The 18,153-nt window shown below is 39.2% G+C and overlaps 1 protein-coding gene across 3 annotated transcripts in view; it reads right to left on the bottom strand.

Annotated features, from left to right (window-relative positions):
- PARP8 (poly(ADP-ribose) polymerase family member 8) overlaps window positions 1–18,153 on the bottom strand; it is a gene marked incomplete at its 5' end in the record, with an annotated part of 178,276 nt that overhangs the window by 111,971 nt on the left and 48,152 nt on the right. The window lies entirely within an intron of this gene.

Raw genomic sequence — 18,153 nt, 5'->3', positions numbered from 1 at the left:
CAAGTGTTCATGGAACATTATCCAGGATAGAGCATATCTTGGGTCACAAATCAAGCCTCGGTAAATTTAACAAAATTGAAATCATATCAAGTATCTTTTCCAACCACAACGCTATGAGACTAGAGATCAATTACAGGAAAGAAATCCGTAAAACATACAAACATTGAGGCTAAACAATATGCTACTAAATAACCAAGAGGTCACTGAAGAAATCAAAGAGGAAATTAAAAAATTCCTAGAAACAAATGACAATGAAAACATGACGACCCAAAACCTATGGAATGCAGCAAAAGCAGTTCTAAGAGGGAAGTGTGTAGCAGTACAATCCTACCTCAAGAAACAAGAAACATCTCAAATAAACAACCTAACCTTACACTTAAAGCAATTACAGAAAGAACAACAAAAAAACCCCAAAGGTAGCAGAAGGAAAGGAATCATAAAGATCAGATCAGAAATAAATGAAAAAGAAGTGAAGGAAACAATAGCAAAGAGGAATAAAACTAAAAGCTGGCTCTTTGAGAAGATAAACAAAATTGATAAACCATTAGCCAGACTCATCAAGAAAAAAAGGGAGAGGATTCAAGTCAACAGAATTAGAAATGAAGAGAAGTAACAACTGACACTGCAGAAATACAAAGGATCAAGCGAGATTACCAGAAGCAACTATATGCCAATAAAATGGACAACCGGGAAGAAATGGAAAAATTCTTAGAAAAGCACAACCTTCTGAGACTGAGGCAGGAAGAAATAGAAAATATAAACAGACTGATCACAAGCACTGAAATTGAGACTGTGATTAAAGATCTTCCAACAAACAAAAGCCCAGGACCAGATGGCTTCACAGGCAAATTCTATCAAACATTTAGAGAAGAGATAACACCTATCCTTCTCAAACTCTTCCAAAATATAGCAGAGGGAGGAACACTCCCAAACTCATTCTACGAGGCCACCATCACCCTCATACCAAAACCAGATGAAGATGTCACCAAAAAAGAAAACTACAGGCCAGTATCACTGATGAACATAGATGCAAAAATCCTCAACAAAATACTAGCAAACAGAATCCAACAGCACATTCAAAGGATCATACACCATGATCCAGTGGGGTTTATCCCAGGAATGCAAGGATGCTTCAATATACGCAAATCAATCGATGTGATACACCATATTAACAAACTGAAGGAGAAGAACCATATGATCACCTCAATAGATGCAGAAAAAGCTTTTGACAAAGTTCAACACCCATTTATGATAAATACCCACCAGAAAGTAGGCATAGAGGGAACTTACCTCAACATAATAAAGGCCATATATGACAAACCCACAGTCAATGTCATTCTCAATGGTGAAAATCTGAAACCATGTCCACTAAGACAAGGTTGCCCACTCTCACCACTATTATTCAACATAGTATTGGAAGTTTTAGCCATAGCAATCAGAGAAGAAAAAGAAATAAAAGGAATACAAATCAGAAAGGAACAAGTACAGCTGTCACTGTTTGCAGATGACATGACACTGTACACAGAGAATCCTAAAGATGCTACCAGAAAACTACTAAAGCTAATCATCAAATTTGGTAAGGTAGCAGGATACAAAATTAATGCACAGAAATCTCTAGCATTCCTATATACTAATGATGAAAAATCTGAGAGACAAATTAAGGAAACACTCCTTAATGGAAACATTTATGATTGCAACAAAAAAATAAAATATCTAGGAATAAACCTGCCTAAGGAGACAAAACACCTGTATGCAGAAAACTATAAGACACTGATGAAAGAAATTAAAGATGATACAAACAGATGGAGAGATATACCATGTTCTTGGGTTGAAAGAATCAACACTGTGAAAATGACTTTACTACCCAAAGTAATCTACAGATTCAATGCAATCCCTATCAAACTGCCAATGCCATTTTTCACAGAACTAGAATGAAAAATTTCACAATTTGTATGGAAACACAGAAGATCCTGTATAGGGCTTCCCTGGTGACACAGTGGTTGAGAGTCCGCCTGCCGATGCAGGGGACACGGGTTCGTGCCCCGGTCCGGGAAGATCCCACATGCCGTGGAGCGGCTGGGCCCGTGAGCCATGGCTGCTGAGCCTGCGCGTCCAGAGCCTGTGTTCCACAACAGGAGAGGCCACAGCAGTGAGAGGCCCACATACCGCCAAAAAAAAAAAAAAAAAAAGTAAAAGATCCCGTATAGCCAAAGCAATCTTGAGAAAGAAAAACAGAGCTGGAGGAATCAGGCTCCTAGACTTCAGACTATAATATAAAGCTAAAGTAATCAAGACAGTATGGTCCTGGCACAAAAACAGAAATATAGTTCAATGGAACAGGATAGAAAGCCCAGAGATAAACCCATGCACGTATGGTCACGTTATTTTTTATAAAGGAGGCAGGAATATACAATGGAGAAAAGACAGCCTCTTCAATTAGTGGTGCTGGGAAAACTGGACAGCTACATGGAAAGGAAAGAAATTAGAACACTCCCTTACACCATACACAAAAATAAGCTCCAAATGGATTAAAGACCTAAATGTAAGGCCAGAAACTATAAAACACTTAGGGGAAAACATAGGCAGAGCACTCTATGACAGCAATCACAGCAAGATCCTTTTTGACCCACCTCCTAGAGAAATGGAAATAAAAACAAAAATAAACAAATGGGTCCTAATGAAACTTAAAATCTTTTGCACAGCAAAGGAAACCATAAATAAGACCAAAAGACAACCCTCAGAATGGGAGAAAATACTTGCAAATGAAGCAACTGACAAAGGATTAATCTCCAAAATTTACAAGCAGCCCATGCAGCTCAGTATCAAAAAACCAAACACACAATCCAATAATGGGCAGAAGACCTAAATAGACATTTCTCAAAAGGAGATACACAGACCGCCAACAAACACATGAAAGGATGCTCAACATCACTAATCATTAGAGAAATGCAAATCAAAACTACAATGAGGTATCACCTCACACCAGTCAGAACGGCCATCATCAAAAAATCTACAAACAATAAATGCTGGAGAGGATGTGGAGAAAAGGGAACCCTCTTGTACTGTTGGTGGGAAAGTAAATTGATACAGCCACTATGGAGAACAGTATGGAGGTTCCTTAAAAAACTAAAATCAGAACTACCATACGACCCAGCAATCCCACTACTAGGCATATACCCTGAGAAAACCATAATTCAAAAAGAGTCATGTACCACAATGTTCATTGCAGCTCTATTTACAATAGCCAGGACATGGAAGCAACTTAAGTGTGCATCGACAGATGAATGCATAAAGAAGATGTGGCACATATATACAATGGAATATTACTCAGCCATAAAAAGAAACGAAATTGAGGTTTTTTTGTAGTGAGGTGGAGGGACCTAGAGTCTGTGATACAGAGTGAAATAAGTCAGAAAGAGAAAAACAAATACCGTTGCCAACACATATATATGAAATTTAAGAAAAAAAATAGTTTCTGAAGAACATAGGGGCAGTACAGGAATAAAGATGCAGACGTAGAGAATGGATTGAGGACACGGGGAGGGGCAATGGTAAGCTGGGACGAAGTGAGAGAGTGACATGGAAATATATACAGTACCAAGTTAAAAATAGATAGCTAGTGGGAAACAGCCACATAGCACAGGGAGATCAGCTTGGTGGTTTGTGACCACCTAAAAGGGTGGGATAGGGAGGGTCGGAGGGAGATGCAAGAAGGAGGAGATATGGGGATATATGTATATGTATAGCTGATTCCCTTTGTTATAAAGCAGAAACTAACACACCATTGTAAAGCAATTATACTCCAATAAAGATGTTAGAAAAAAAAAAGAAAGAAAGCTTGGAAGACAGCTAATGAAACAGTTTACACATACTTCTTTCATTCAGTGTATTTTCAGTGAATATGTTTTATATGCCAAGCACTTAAATATGTCATTTAATAAAACACCCTAAATTCAGTATTATTGTACAGTTTAGACTCCTAGTTTAAAAACATTCCCAAGGGGGCTTCCCTGGTGGCACAGTGGTTAAGAATCCGGCTGCCAATGTAGGGGACACAGGTTCATGCCCTGGTCCGGAAAGATCCCACATGCCGCGGAGCAACTAAGCCCGTGAGCCACAGCTACTGAGCCTGCGCTCTAGAGCCCGCGAACCACAACTACTGAGCTTGCGTGCTGCAACTACTAAAGCCCACGTGCCTAGGGCCTGTGCTCCACAACAAGAGAAGCCACCACAATGAGAAACCTGCGCACCACAACAAAGAGTAACCCCCGCTCGCCACAACTAGATAAAGACCGCGTGCAGCAACGAAGACCCAACACAGCCAAAAATAAATAAAATTAAAAAAAAAAAACAAACCATAAAAACATTCCCAGGGACTTCCCTGGTGGTCCAGTGGTTAAGACTCCGCGTTCCCAATGCAGGGGCCTGGGTTCGATCCCTGGTCAGGGAACTAGATCCTGCATGCCACAACTAAGAGTCCGCATGCAGCAACTGAAAGAGCCCGCATGCTGCAACGCAAATCCTGCATGCCACAACTAAGACCCGGTGCAACCAAATAAATAAATATATGTGTGTGTGTATGTGTGTGTGTGTGTGTGTGTATACACACACACAAACTTCCAAAGTCACATCCTACCAAGGGAAAAAGTGAAGCTTCAAACCCAGATCTGTCTAACACACAGCTAAGTGACAGAATTTTTTTTTTTAAGTTGGGAGGAGGACAACTTGAATCAACATGGTATAACTGTGGAATAACCACATATAAAGCAAACAAATTGTCAGCTTTCTTAAAAGAGGCATGGAAATACCAGAGGAGTAGGTTCCATAGCCGTAAACAGCTCAGGCTCTAAGGGAGGCTTCTACAGTCATGATGTGAAGGAAATCTCACTTACATGAACAGAATTAGAAAAACTAAGCAGAATTGCTTACAAACTGATAAGGCCAACATTAGCACTGCCATACTGAAATACAAACACCAATAGAAAAGAACATACTGATTATATTTTAGAAAGACTGGCTTAGGGCCTAACAGATCTTCTACTGCTATGGCAACGTAACTAAACTGTAAATACTTCTTTTAGCACCAGTGTGGTGTACTGCATAAACAATTGAAAATGTCTGCCACGGAAAAGAGAACTAGTAAATTGATGCATTACCCTTTAATTTATGTTATTTAGCCCACTCATTTTGCTTTAGTTAACAGCCATTACTAGCAGTAAACTCAGGAAATTATGTTTGAATTTCACAGACACGCCCTGATTGAATATGTACTTATGTGAGGAAGCAATAGTTAGTCAATACTTTCTCAGATTAACTGTAATGATTAACAGTGAAATCAAATATAAGTTGTGGGTTTTTTTGGCTGTGTTGGGTCTTCATTGCTGTGCACGGGCTTTCTCTAGTTGTGGTGAGCAGGGGCTACTCTTCGTTGTGGTGCATGGGCTTCTCATTGTGGTGGCTTCTCTTGTTGCGGAGCATGGGCTCTAGGCACGCGGGCTTCAGTAGTTGTGGCACATGGGCTTCAGCAGTTGTGGCACGTGGGCTCTAGGGCATGCAGGCTCAGTAGTTGTGGCTCGCGGGTCTAGAGCACGGGCTCAGTAGTTGTGGCACACAGTCTTAGTTGTTTCGCAGCATGTGGGATCTTCCCGGACCAGGGATCGATCCCATGTTCCCTGCATTGGCGGGAGGATTCTTAACCACTGTGCCACCAGAGAAGTCCCCAAATACAAGATTTTTATTTGAACCTATGTATAAATATTTTATTAAAAGTATAAATAGGTAAATAATTTACTAATTTTTTTCTTACTTTAGACATTAGTCAACATTCACTTCTAGGTAATACACATGTACACAGGCATTAAGTAAAACGCTTCATGGATAACAACTAAATACATTTAACTGGTATTAGACTACTACTCCAATCAAAAAAGTTCAGACATTTTAACTCCAATTATACAAATAAAACTATAAAGTAAAGAGTATCATATACAGCCAAAATTGTATTATGTATTGCTTTCACAAAAAATTTTTAAAACAAATAACATAATTACATTATTTTCCACTAATAAACTACACACACATGGGTAGAACAGGGAAGAATTATCTAACATTTCACCATATATTCATGAGCAATCATTTGTTTTTGAAAAACTGTGATTCCTACTCATCTACAGAGCAATTCATAAATATCAATTCATGTAGCTGCAAATTCACTTCTGAACCAATCAACTTCTGTCTCCAGTAAAGGATAACCAAACTGATTTCTTTCCTTTGCTGTGCTGGCACATACACTGCGTCATTTAGAAGGAAACAAAGCGACACATTTGATTAGCTATGATCTATTTTAAATGCATCTACTGAAACGTCAGCAATTTGCATGCTTAATAAGGTAGGTAAGAGTAACGAATCAATTTCCACACATAATATAATTTCACCGAGCTATATATTTGTCTGTCCATTCCAAAAGCAGAAAGGAAAGGCATGTAATCTGAATAGACAATCATATTTTTAAGAATTTCTACAGCTGATCCTGAAGAATGCTTACATGAATGTCAGTGCACAGATGTACGTGGACCCAAACAGAATAATTTCTCCTGGAGGATTTCAAATTCTCTACTTAAACTGTAAAACAAAACTAAACTTCTCGTAAATGAATGTTAGAAAAGTTTCGATGTTTCTAGGACATAACACTTTGAGACGAACTTTTTAAAAATGTCCCTCCGCATTTCCTGAAAGATTTTTTTTTTCAATCTAATAAGGAATAGAAATGAACCTCTTTGGCGAAATCTGAAAATATTCCTCACTGATGTACATATATTTTTTATTTTTCTCATTCAGTTTTCTCTTTTGTTATTATCCTTCTTCAAGAACTTATTCTTACCTCTAGGATTACAATCACCAAGGATACTGGTACTACCTGCCATGTGTAAATCATAAATTCAATGGATCACACGATCACAGAGCTTTAAAGGGCTTCCTAACTTTTCCTGTTACAGGTACGAACGAATGAATGAATGAGAAAGCATTGATATTGTACAGCAAGAAAGTTACAGAATTAGGCCCAGAATCTGGTATTCAAGCAGACCCAAACCACCTAAAAGAAATTAAATGTAAACCAGCCAAAACCAAAAAAACAATTCTTTCAGAAAAGATAGGCCACTGGCCTTTGATATCCAAACACCTAATCATATTATCATCATCTTCACCAAAGTCATAAGAAGGCAACTGTTTCATCTAGGAACTGAGAAAGAATGATCTATTCCGGTAGAAAATGTACTAGTTAAACACTTGGGCAAGAGTATAAGAAGGAGAAATTTAATGTCCTTCCATCACTTCCTGAGACGGCAAAGACAGAACTTCACTCTAGGGGAAGTGAGTGAGTTTTTAAAACAAATCTAACTCTAAAACAAACATCTGTGAACCAAAGGATAACATTTTTGAAAAAGTATCATCCATTAAAAGCATCTGAAAGTTGATTCTCAAGGGAAAGGAATTTTTAGTTTATAACAATTATTTGCATGTCAAGGAAAAGCTATTACTGTATTTAAGAGGCAAAAATCTGCTTTAGCATTCATCGAGTAAAAAAGCTGGGCACGAATTAAGAACTTATCTCTAATCAGTAAATTATTTCAAATGGCTTCTGATAGCTGTTGACAGTTGCCAAGTTGCATTACAGATCATTCCAATAAGCTGGCTCTGAAAAGGTGCAATTACCAATGTTAATTATTTGCTGCAGAAATATTCATGATTTAGACTGAACTGAAATGCCTTCTTGATGCTAGACTATCCCAAACGTTCCTAGTGAGTATACAACTCGTATCACTTTGCAAGGTTAGGGAACATCTGAGATAATGTAAGATTCATAGAATCTTTAAGCACATAAAACATCCATGCCTGAAAATTTTGGCAAGTTATCTTTGGCAGAGACAATGTCTTGTCTGCACTAAATCCTATTTCCTCCAGAGTACACAGCTCGATTCCATGCTCCAAGAGGGGTGAGAAGCATATACTTGTTGGTATCAAATTTTACATGTGTTTTCAGCAGTTTAACACTGCAGACGTTGACTTCTCATCCATATCACAGTATGTGGATAAGAGGGGGTAATTCTGCCCCACACAGTCATTGAGGGCTCCAGGCTTATTGTCTGTCGTGTCCAACCATCTGCTAAGGCTTCATCCACCTCCAGCATTAAATCACATGCTCAGGAAACAAAACACGGAAGCCATGGAGAAGAGTTTCACGGGCAAAGCCTTGAAATGATATACATCATTTCCATCATTTCCATCCATACTCCATTCCCTGGAACTCAAATGCATGATCATGATGAACTGCCAGGGAGGCTGGAAAATGTAGTCTGGCTGTGTGCTCAGGAAGAGAGGGAGCTGGTGAATACACAGAAGTTTGTACCACAGCATCTTTTAACGTTATTAATACATTTGGCTTACTGGAAAATTTAATAACTTTTAAACTCTTTCATTAACTAAAGAACTTCAGTTTTGCAGTGCCCTTAGTTAGAAATTAACAGCAGGGAAAAACAAATATAGGTAATTTTAAAGCAGATTTTAGTAGTCCCCCAAAACTTTCACAAAAAAAACAACTGTTTCAGTCCAGCTGTCCCTCATCTTTCAAATATTACACTGAAACATTCACTATGAAAACTGTAACATATTTTAATTGGACACATTGAAAAAGGAAACAGCTTGGGCATGAAAAATAAAATCTGATTCATCTACTCAGTCACATTCTTAATACTAGTACAAAGCTGCAACATTTTTAGAGCATGATATAGATACACAGAAAACAAAATACATAAAAAAGAAAAGACTGTATTATAAAAACTACCTGAAAAAAATCAGAATACCTTTCTAGTAGTTTTTTTAACTCATTTCATGCTGCATACAAAGGCATGATTTCTTACCAACCAAGAAGAACTTTTTCTTTTTCACTAAGGAGAAAACATTTCTATGAACTCACTCATACTTTCGTGCTAAATAAGACACTCTTGTGTTCAAAAACCATCTAAAGGTTACAGGAGAAGATAGTTTCAGCCACACAATATTATTAAACTCATTCCCAAATTAGTACTGACTATTTCAGCTATAATCCACCCATGGGAACTAATCAACCACGGTCAGTGGTAAGCACGGAACAATACAACTGGTTATTTAAGTCGCAAGTACTTGGAATTCAGAGAAGATGGGAGGAGAGATCCAGTGAATTGAATATTCTGTCTCAAGAATGTCAGCTCTGTATTCTGAGATAAATTACTGAATTGGTGGACTAAAACACAAGCAAAATTAGCTTCATGTTTCTTAAACAACTGGCCAATTTTTGTCTTCCAATAAATCATCTACATGGGTATGACTGCATTACAAAAGCTAATGCTACCTCTAGAAAACAAACAACTTAGAGTTTCCTGTATGCACTGGCGTTTAAATTGCATGCTTTCTGAAACACAGGGGGAAGCCACCGCTGCAACCTCGTAACTCCTATACTAAGTGAGACAGACTTCTCTTTAGAACAGGGAGACTGCTATTGGAAAGTTTTGCACACAGGGATATTAAAGGGCTGAAAGGGTTTTATCCCAACTCAAAAATATTTCATAATAACCCCTGTTGGAAGGTAAAAAAAAAAATATTTTTACCCCCTGTGAATCACTTTAATTAGATAATTAGATTGCTCTTCTCCCCCAAAGTAGGAGAGGACACAGGAGAAAAAGATCTTAGAGCAGGGAAATAGCACTGCCGTGTACAGCTGTGCAAAGTGCGCACCACACAAGGGCTCCAGGCTGAGAGCTCCCGAGAGAATGCTATGCAGCCTTCACTCTGCTCAGTAAGACTTGAACCCTAGGGCAGCATGGCTGGGAGGAAGGGATGCCATTTTCTCATCGTCAAAGGCCCATGGAAGGGAAGAAGAAAGATGATCAAGAGCACGTATATTTCAAGGAAATGCAGACCTCTGTGATGTCAGGGGTTGGATGCAGTGGCACAGCTCCTTGACCCCAATATGTATTCACGCCTTTTGCTATGGAAACCGGATGTCTACCCTGGAACATTGCTGCCCCGAATCAAGACTGTATTCCCCCGCCTCCACTGCGCCCAGGAATTAGGATAGGATCACATCCTGGCCAATATGGTTCACACAGAACTAACCTACGGCAGCTTCTGGGAGCCTCCTCTAAGAGGCAGCTGGTAAATGTCCCTTTGCCTTCTTCCTCCTCCGTTCTTCCTTCTTGCTAGGACACACATACCATCCTGGCCCACAAGGAAGGGGCGAGCTGGAAGGGCCTGGGTCCCTGAGCACAGAGACCAGACCCGCCCCGAAAAACCAACATGAAAAGGAAGAAAACTTCTCATTTCAGCCAAAGTTATTATGGTTTTTTGTTAACTGCAGCCAAAGTGCTATGGGAAGATGCTGGAGCTGAGAACATACAAGAGGGGAGAAGAAGGGTCCAAAACACACACCTTCCCTTGACATATAGTCTAGATCCCTACTAAATGCAATCTGCTGCCTGAGCCAGACCTTGACGGTGAAGGAGTCAACGTCTCTTACAACGTAAGCAATGCAAAGTACACTTTTGGAGCAATAATAGGACGATTTCCAAAACACTATTTTTGAAAGGTTCTCCATTAATGATAATATATGACTGCTGATGGGATCCATAACAAGGACAGAAATAGGTCAAATATTTTCAGATAATTTGCCTGAGGACTGTATGGCTTATAACAGCTATACCTCACAAGACACTACAGGTTCTGTTAAGCCTCTTAGGTTTCAGTTATCGGCATGAAACTGATCTAGAGTAGACTTTGACTTTCCGTGATGAAAATGATTTCTGAAAATGTACTGCATGTTTTGTTTCCAAGGGGTGTTCTTTCTCTGGGGACTCTGAAAATATTTTTTATAATTTCCCTCTTTATCTTTTAAACCACTTAACTTCTGAGAGGGGAGAAAGACACAAATTTTAATATGGTTCTTCTTAAAACCTACAATAAAGGACCAAAATACTGATAATATTCTCTGGCCAAATTCCTGTTGGCACACCTTCAGAGATAGGATATACATATGCTTTCTCCATGGTTTTAAATATTTATTCAATAGTATGTTTACAATTTTTATCAAGAAGACATACAAGATTCCTTCTTCGAGAGAAAGGAGCTATTAAGATCAATTTACCTGTGTATCACTTTCAAAATTTGGTATACAAAGATTCATTAAGTTTTACCAAACTTCTTACCAATGGTCAAATTCCCAGATTTTAATGTGAATTTCAATTGGTCACAACTGTATAATTCCTTGATGCTTATACTCTCAACTTCTCAACAACCTCATGCATAAAATTAGGCTGTTTGTCATCATCAGATTCTCCTTACCTCTTTCCATCAGCATACAAACATAGTCTAGTATAACCTAGGATAATTTTTCCGGGCTACCACCCTATTTCTCTGTTCCACTTCATACGAACATTTCTTGAAAGAGTTGCCAATACGCACTATTTCTGCTATTTTCCTAGCTCTTGTTTTTCCTTAACCCAATCAAATTTTGGGCTTGTATTGTTAATATAATCAACAACCTCTGTTCCCCAATCCGATGGTCAGTTCTCTCTCCCTACGAGAGCTGAACTCTCATTAGCACTGGACAATTAAACATGTTCTCTTTCTTGCAACACTTCCTTTTCTTAGCTTCCATGACACCATCCTCTCTCTTAGTTTCTTGTCTATGGTCCCTCCTTAGTTTCAACTGCTGAACCCATCTTCTTGCTTGACCACTAAATTATGGAATGTTCCAGGACTCAGTCTTACAACTCCTTCTCTCTCCTCTCCTCTACCTGCTCTTCCCCAGACTTCTCTATCTTGACTATCTAAATACCTGCTCAGGCCCAAAACTATGGCATCATGATTAACTCCTTTCCTTCCCTCACCCACCCCTTCACATCTGTCTATTGCATCATAAGTCTTACTGACACCAGCTTCTGAAGCTATCCACTGCTCTGCATCTCCTCTTCTTTAACCCCAAGGCAAGCCACCGTCATCCTTCCCCTGAACTACCTTAATTTTTTTTTTTTTTTTTTGCGGTACGCGGGCCTGTCACTGCTGTGGCCTCTCCCGTTGTGGAGCACAGGCTCCGGACGCGCGGGCTCAGCGGCCATGGCTCACGGGCGCAGCCGCTCCACGGCATGTGGGATCTTCTCGGACCGGGGCACGAACCCGTGTCCCCTGCATCGGCAGGCGGACTCTCAACCACTGCGCCACCAGGGAAGCCCCCCTGAACTACTGTAATGCATGCACCCAGTCTTCCAACTCCCTCTTTGTTCCTCCAAATAATCCACTTTGTGCAGAGAAGCCACAGTGATCTATCGGGTTGGCCAAAAAGTTCGTTCGGGCTTTTCCGTAACATGATACACAGAAATCTGAAATAACTTTTTGGTTAACCCAATATTTATAAATTATACAACTTACATATTTGAAAATTATGTACCTTTCCCACAAAATCATCCAATGGCCCCCCCTGTAGTTAAAATAAAAATCAAATTTCTTAAAATGCCCTACATGATCTTCCTCTGCCTACTGCGCTTTGTTCACTGTTAACACGGCTCTAAGAACAGCTGCTGATACATAGTAGGTGTGCATTTGCTATTTGTTGAATGAATGAATGGATGGAATAAATATTAAAAGCATAGTAAACTTACAGTACGTTTGTTCAAACACAATTTACATTCACTAGTAGCAAGAAAATTTTACCAAATTCCTTTAATCTGAGAATCTCAATGCTATCCAGGCATTAGGCTCATTTAAGCATCAAACCCTTTGATGAGCAAGTAAAAAAAAAATGATATTCACTATATTGATACAACTATTAAATCAGAACTATCCTGTATCATATAATTATTGCCTCATTTATAAAGCTCTGTGCCACATCATCAAGTCATCTTCCTTTGTAATTTAACAGAATTCTAGTGTAAGGAATAACAGCATCTTCCTTTCTTTACAGGAGGCTCCAAATTAGCAATTCTCGGCCTCCATGTGAGAGCACAAGAGTCTCAGATGACCATTTTGAAGCACAGCAAAATTTTGTAAAGAATTACTCATTTCAACAAGGCATAATAAATTTGAGATTCTTGTTACAATGTCAGTTTCATCCATTCGGATGTCAGAGTGGAAGAGAAATGGAATTACAATTAGAAAGTTGGGAACTGAAAACTGAAAATAAAGCTCTAAAACAATGTTCATCTTTAAAGAACAAATGAAAAACTTTGAATTATTCTTGTATACTACACAAGAATGAAACAGCAGCTCTACATATCTGTTCTGTAAAGACCTAAGAGTTACAACTTCCAATTATATAGAGACATGAAAATTTGCTAATCTAAGTTATAGGGTAAACATACCATGTATTACAATATAAACACTAGGGTTTTTTAAAAAATATTCTTTTAATTAATATTTACTTACTCCGCTCGTTACTACTGCCCATGATATGGTGGTCTGAATAACTGTTTAAAAATGAACATTTTAAAATTCTGATTAATCATATTGTCTTTTCCTTATTAAATGACCAATTTTGGTCGTCTCTTTGGCAGTACTTCATTTTTATTAAAGGTCTTTATGAATACCAGGACACGCTGACCCACACACATCTAAAAAGTATGCACTGCAAGTCTCTTTCCTCCCCCAATATGGGGAAGGAGTTCATGAAAGTATGAGTAAACGCCCAGAATATCTGTAAAAAATATAAGTGAATTCATATAAATCTGTCCCCAAATATGAAATGTATCCATTGTGTGTATTTTGGCAGGCTGTGAAAAAGACTGCCTACCACCTACTGGTCTACCACTAAGATTGTATGGAAAGATTACTAAAGAGTGCAAAAACCTCGGGTGCTTTCATGATGACCACGTGAGACTTTTTTTACTGTGGTCATCTGGCTGAATATATGCTACTGTTTGCAATCTTTTGAGGGTACTGAAGTGACAGGAGGCACTGCTACAGGTCAGAAATTAATACGCTGCTTGGAGCGAGCGTGGCTGGCTGACCTCGGATTTCTGTTTCCTGATGAACTCTTACTAAAATGAGACTAAAAGCAGGGAAAAGGGGCGGGAGGGGCATAAATTCACAAGGACAGGAAGGATGAGAGAGCCAACCATGGAAAAGAGATGTCTAACACTTTTGGGAAAAGAGAAGGGGCTAGAAAAGTGGTAAGTGATTTAACAGAGTGGAAAAGCCAGTGGGGGGCTACCTGCAAGAATGTATCTCAGGGAGAAGAGAGGCAATTTGCTACCTTAAGAGCTGGAGAGGCTCAGGACCTACAGGAAGGCTTAACTGCAGGCCTTGCACAGGGTTGTAGGCCCCGGGTCCACCCGGTGACTATCCCCTCACACGGCCTACAAGCCCTGCTCACATCTCAGAGCTTCCAGTAACCTTATCAGTGATTTAACTTCCCAGAGCTCATTTCCTCATTTGAGAAAGGGGAATAATGCCTATCTGTATTTGCTTTCTATTGCTGCTCTAACCAACTGCCACAAACTCAGTGGCTTAAATTTACACAAATTGATTCTCTTACAGTTCTGGAGGTCACAATTCCAAAATAGACTTGACCAGGCCAAAATCAAGTTGTCAGCAGGGCCATGTCCCGTTCTCCCCACCAACCCCTACCCCAAAGCCTGAGGGGAAAATCTCTTTTAGGCATTTCCAGCTTCTAGAGTCTGGCTATGACATTCCCTGGCTCCTGGTGCTTTCTTCTCTCCATCTTCATAGCCAACAGCACAGCATCTGCAAATCTCTGACTACAACCCTCTGCTGCCTTCATTACGTCTCCCACTCTGACTCTCCTTCCTCTAAGAATCCCTGTCATTACACTGGGCTCACCATGATAATCCAGGATCATCCCCCGCATCGTGAAATGTTAACTTAACCCCATCTGCAAATTCCTCTGTGTCGTTCAAGGGAACATATTCACAGGCTCTGGGATTAGACTGTGGACACTGCGGTGCCATTATGCTGTCTCCCACCTTATCTTGTCAGACTATTAAAAAGATGATGCGATATTATCAAAAGAATAACAATAACAGCTGAAGCTTATTGATCACTCTATATACGCCAAGCACTCTTCTAAATCCCTTGGAGATTTAACTCACTGAAACCTCACAGTAGCCCTGTGACATACAGACAGCTATCATCCCCATTTTACAGATGAGGAAAATATAGCTCAATAACTATGCCTCAAGTCACACAGCAAGTATTTGACAGAAGGGGGATTAAAAATCTCCTCTCCACTCCTTAACCACCGGGGTAAACACAGTACATTTTAGTTATTATTATTATATTTAGTTGTTATATTATATTTAGTTATTATTATATCTCTGCATTGAGTTTATTATATAAATCTAATGCCACAAACATAAAAACATGATAAAGATCAAGTCCAATGTTAGCATTTAGATCTTTTTAAAATTAAAAACATTTTAAGTGCCTCCCACTTCCCTATATTAAATACTCCTTACACCAAAACACCTCTCTTCTCCTCCCTACAGATCTGTATTTGGTTCCCTTCCTATTATGCTCCCATAGCTCACTGCCCTTGTCTGTACTGTCACTGACAATATTAGAATGTACTGTAATGTCTGACTTTTTATCTGTCCCCTGACCTGTGAGCGTCATGAGGACAGGGACTTTCTATACTTAGGGTGGCCTGTAGAGGCTGGTCCTCTGTGCTTACTGAATGAACGAGTGCAGAAGTAATAAACCGCAGTAATTTAAAAACCTGGTAGGTTGTTTTGCCAAGAATCTTTACCAATTGCTACCAATTTGTACCTTTTTAGAATAAAACATCCCCTTATATTAACATAAAACTAATACGAAACTGAATAGATTCTAAAATGTTCCTGTTTCTTTTGTTTCTGCAATCAACAACACAGTGATTCAAACATAAAAAATATGAACATTCTGTAGCTTTATAGGTGCTTCACAAAACAGTATATATTCACTGTGGAGAAACAGAAAACCTTTTCCAGAAGTTTCTTTTTTAAAAAAATAAAATGCTAAATACCTATTTCTAAACATATAGCCCTGGGATAAATATAAAAAATGGTAATCAATAACCAAAGGTCAGCATACACTGTTTGTTATTATTTTGGACATAATAAGTGTCATTCCACTTTGTAATCTATTTCAAACCATCTTGAATAAAGTGAAGATTAATAAAACTTTAAATTGATAAAGAAGAAAGTCACATTGTACCATAAATATTTCTCAGAGATGGAAGAAGTAAGAAGATCCTTTGGGAAACAGGTAAATCAGTTTTGCAGAAAAATCCTTTAGATTTTTTTTTTCTCTGAAGGCTTATCATTATTGCAATAATACCAGACAAATAACCTGGCCTGTCATTTACTCCACTGGCTTCAAAACAAAAAGAGGGTTAACAGGTGTATTAATAATCACCATGGAAAACGGAAGTAAAAGGTAAAGCAGTGATATGTTTCACTCATGACGTTTTTGGCTCAAGCTGACTTGACTTTCAAAAAGACCTCAATTATCTCATATAAGAAAAAGCAAAGAGGGCTTCCCTGGTGGCTCAGTGGTTGAGAATCTGCCTGCCAACGCAGGGGACGCGGGTTCGAGCCCTTGTCTGGGAAGATCCCACATGCCGCGGAGCAATTTGGCCCGTGAGCCACAACTACTGAGCCTGCGCGTCTGGAGCCTGTGCTCCGCAACGGGAGAGGCTGCGATAGTGAGAGGCCCGCGCACCGCGATGAAGAGTGGCCCCCGCCCGCAGCAACTAGAGAAAGCCCTCACACAGAAACGAAGACCCAACACAGCCAAAATAAATAAAAATAAATAAATAAAAGTTAAAAAAAAAAAAAAAAGAAAAAGCAAAGAAATGTATGTTGGAGTATGTGTGTGGGAGGGGCAGGGGGTACTCCATGGTTGTTTAACTGTTTAACTCAGCATTTCAACAATGCCATCAAGGACTCAAGTTTCTTCCAGCTTTTCTTTCTGTCTCAGTTTATCGTTTCACCTTTGGGTTAACTTCCTATGTGGCCAAAAAGATGGTTGCTACAGTCCCAACATCACACCCAGACATGAGCATGTCCAAAGCAGAAGAGGCTTCCTGTGTGTATTTCCTTCTTAAGAGCAACTCTAACAGGAGTCAGGTCCAGAAGCTTCACGGTAGGGAACTCCTCATATCTGAGAGGTGAGTCCTATAGCCACAGCCTTGAATCAGTCAGGGTGGGAAGGTGGGCAAGAGAGGCCAGGCACACGACTGGATTAAACTACCTCCCTTTTACCCCTGACTGGAGAGAAGGTCACTCATTTTCACCATGGGTGATTTCCTGAATGAAGCAGGTTTTCCCTTTGCAGAGAAAAAGGTAGGAACTGATGTCTGATAGATGATAATGTTTGAAACTTGGGAGATGAATGGTGTCGTAAGAGTTAGCTCTATAACAGGCCAAACTGCCAAGTTCCGAGGATGCAGGATGAAGGAGGTAGGTTCCGTTTACCAGAGGAGGAATCAAGATGCCATTTTACAGATGGCCAGTAACAAGAAACCATTCACTTTCTAAAAAGTACTTAAACATACTACTACATGCTAAGGCTAGGAAAGCATTCAAATATATATATATTTGAGTGCATATACATACACATGTATGTAGGTACACATACCCACCTTCCATACCTTCTCAATCTATCAATTAAAATGAGGATCATATCAAGATATTTGAGACATGCCCATCTGTGTGTATGAATATATAATATATAGATAGAGAGAGAGAGACAGAGATAGATACACGGAGGCTAGGTTAAGTCATTCAAACCAGAACCTCTTCGATGTAATAATTTTTCATCATATATGTAGGTTGCAGACATGGAAACAAAATTATGTTCTTTTTCAAAAGTCAGTAGTAGAGTTACACTGCTAATCTGTCACACTTACATATTGATATTTTAAAAAAGGAGAATGAAATTCAAGAAAATCCGCACTATGAAGGAGGAAACACACACACACACACACACACACACACACACTGTTCTTTATCTTTCTCTAAAAGGTTCCTACCAGAACAAAGGAATGGTACAGAAATGAGAATTAGCAGGATTCAGTGAGATTGGGTACCACTGGTGTTCAAGCCATTCTAGTCTCTGATTCTTCTAAAT

The sequence above is a fragment of the Grampus griseus genome (genome assembly GCF_964374135.1).
Source record: "Grampus griseus genome assembly, chromosome: 3".
Lineage (NCBI taxonomy): Eukaryota > Metazoa > Chordata > Mammalia > Artiodactyla > Delphinidae > Grampus > Grampus griseus.
This window is presented reverse-complemented; position numbering and strand designations above follow the sequence as displayed.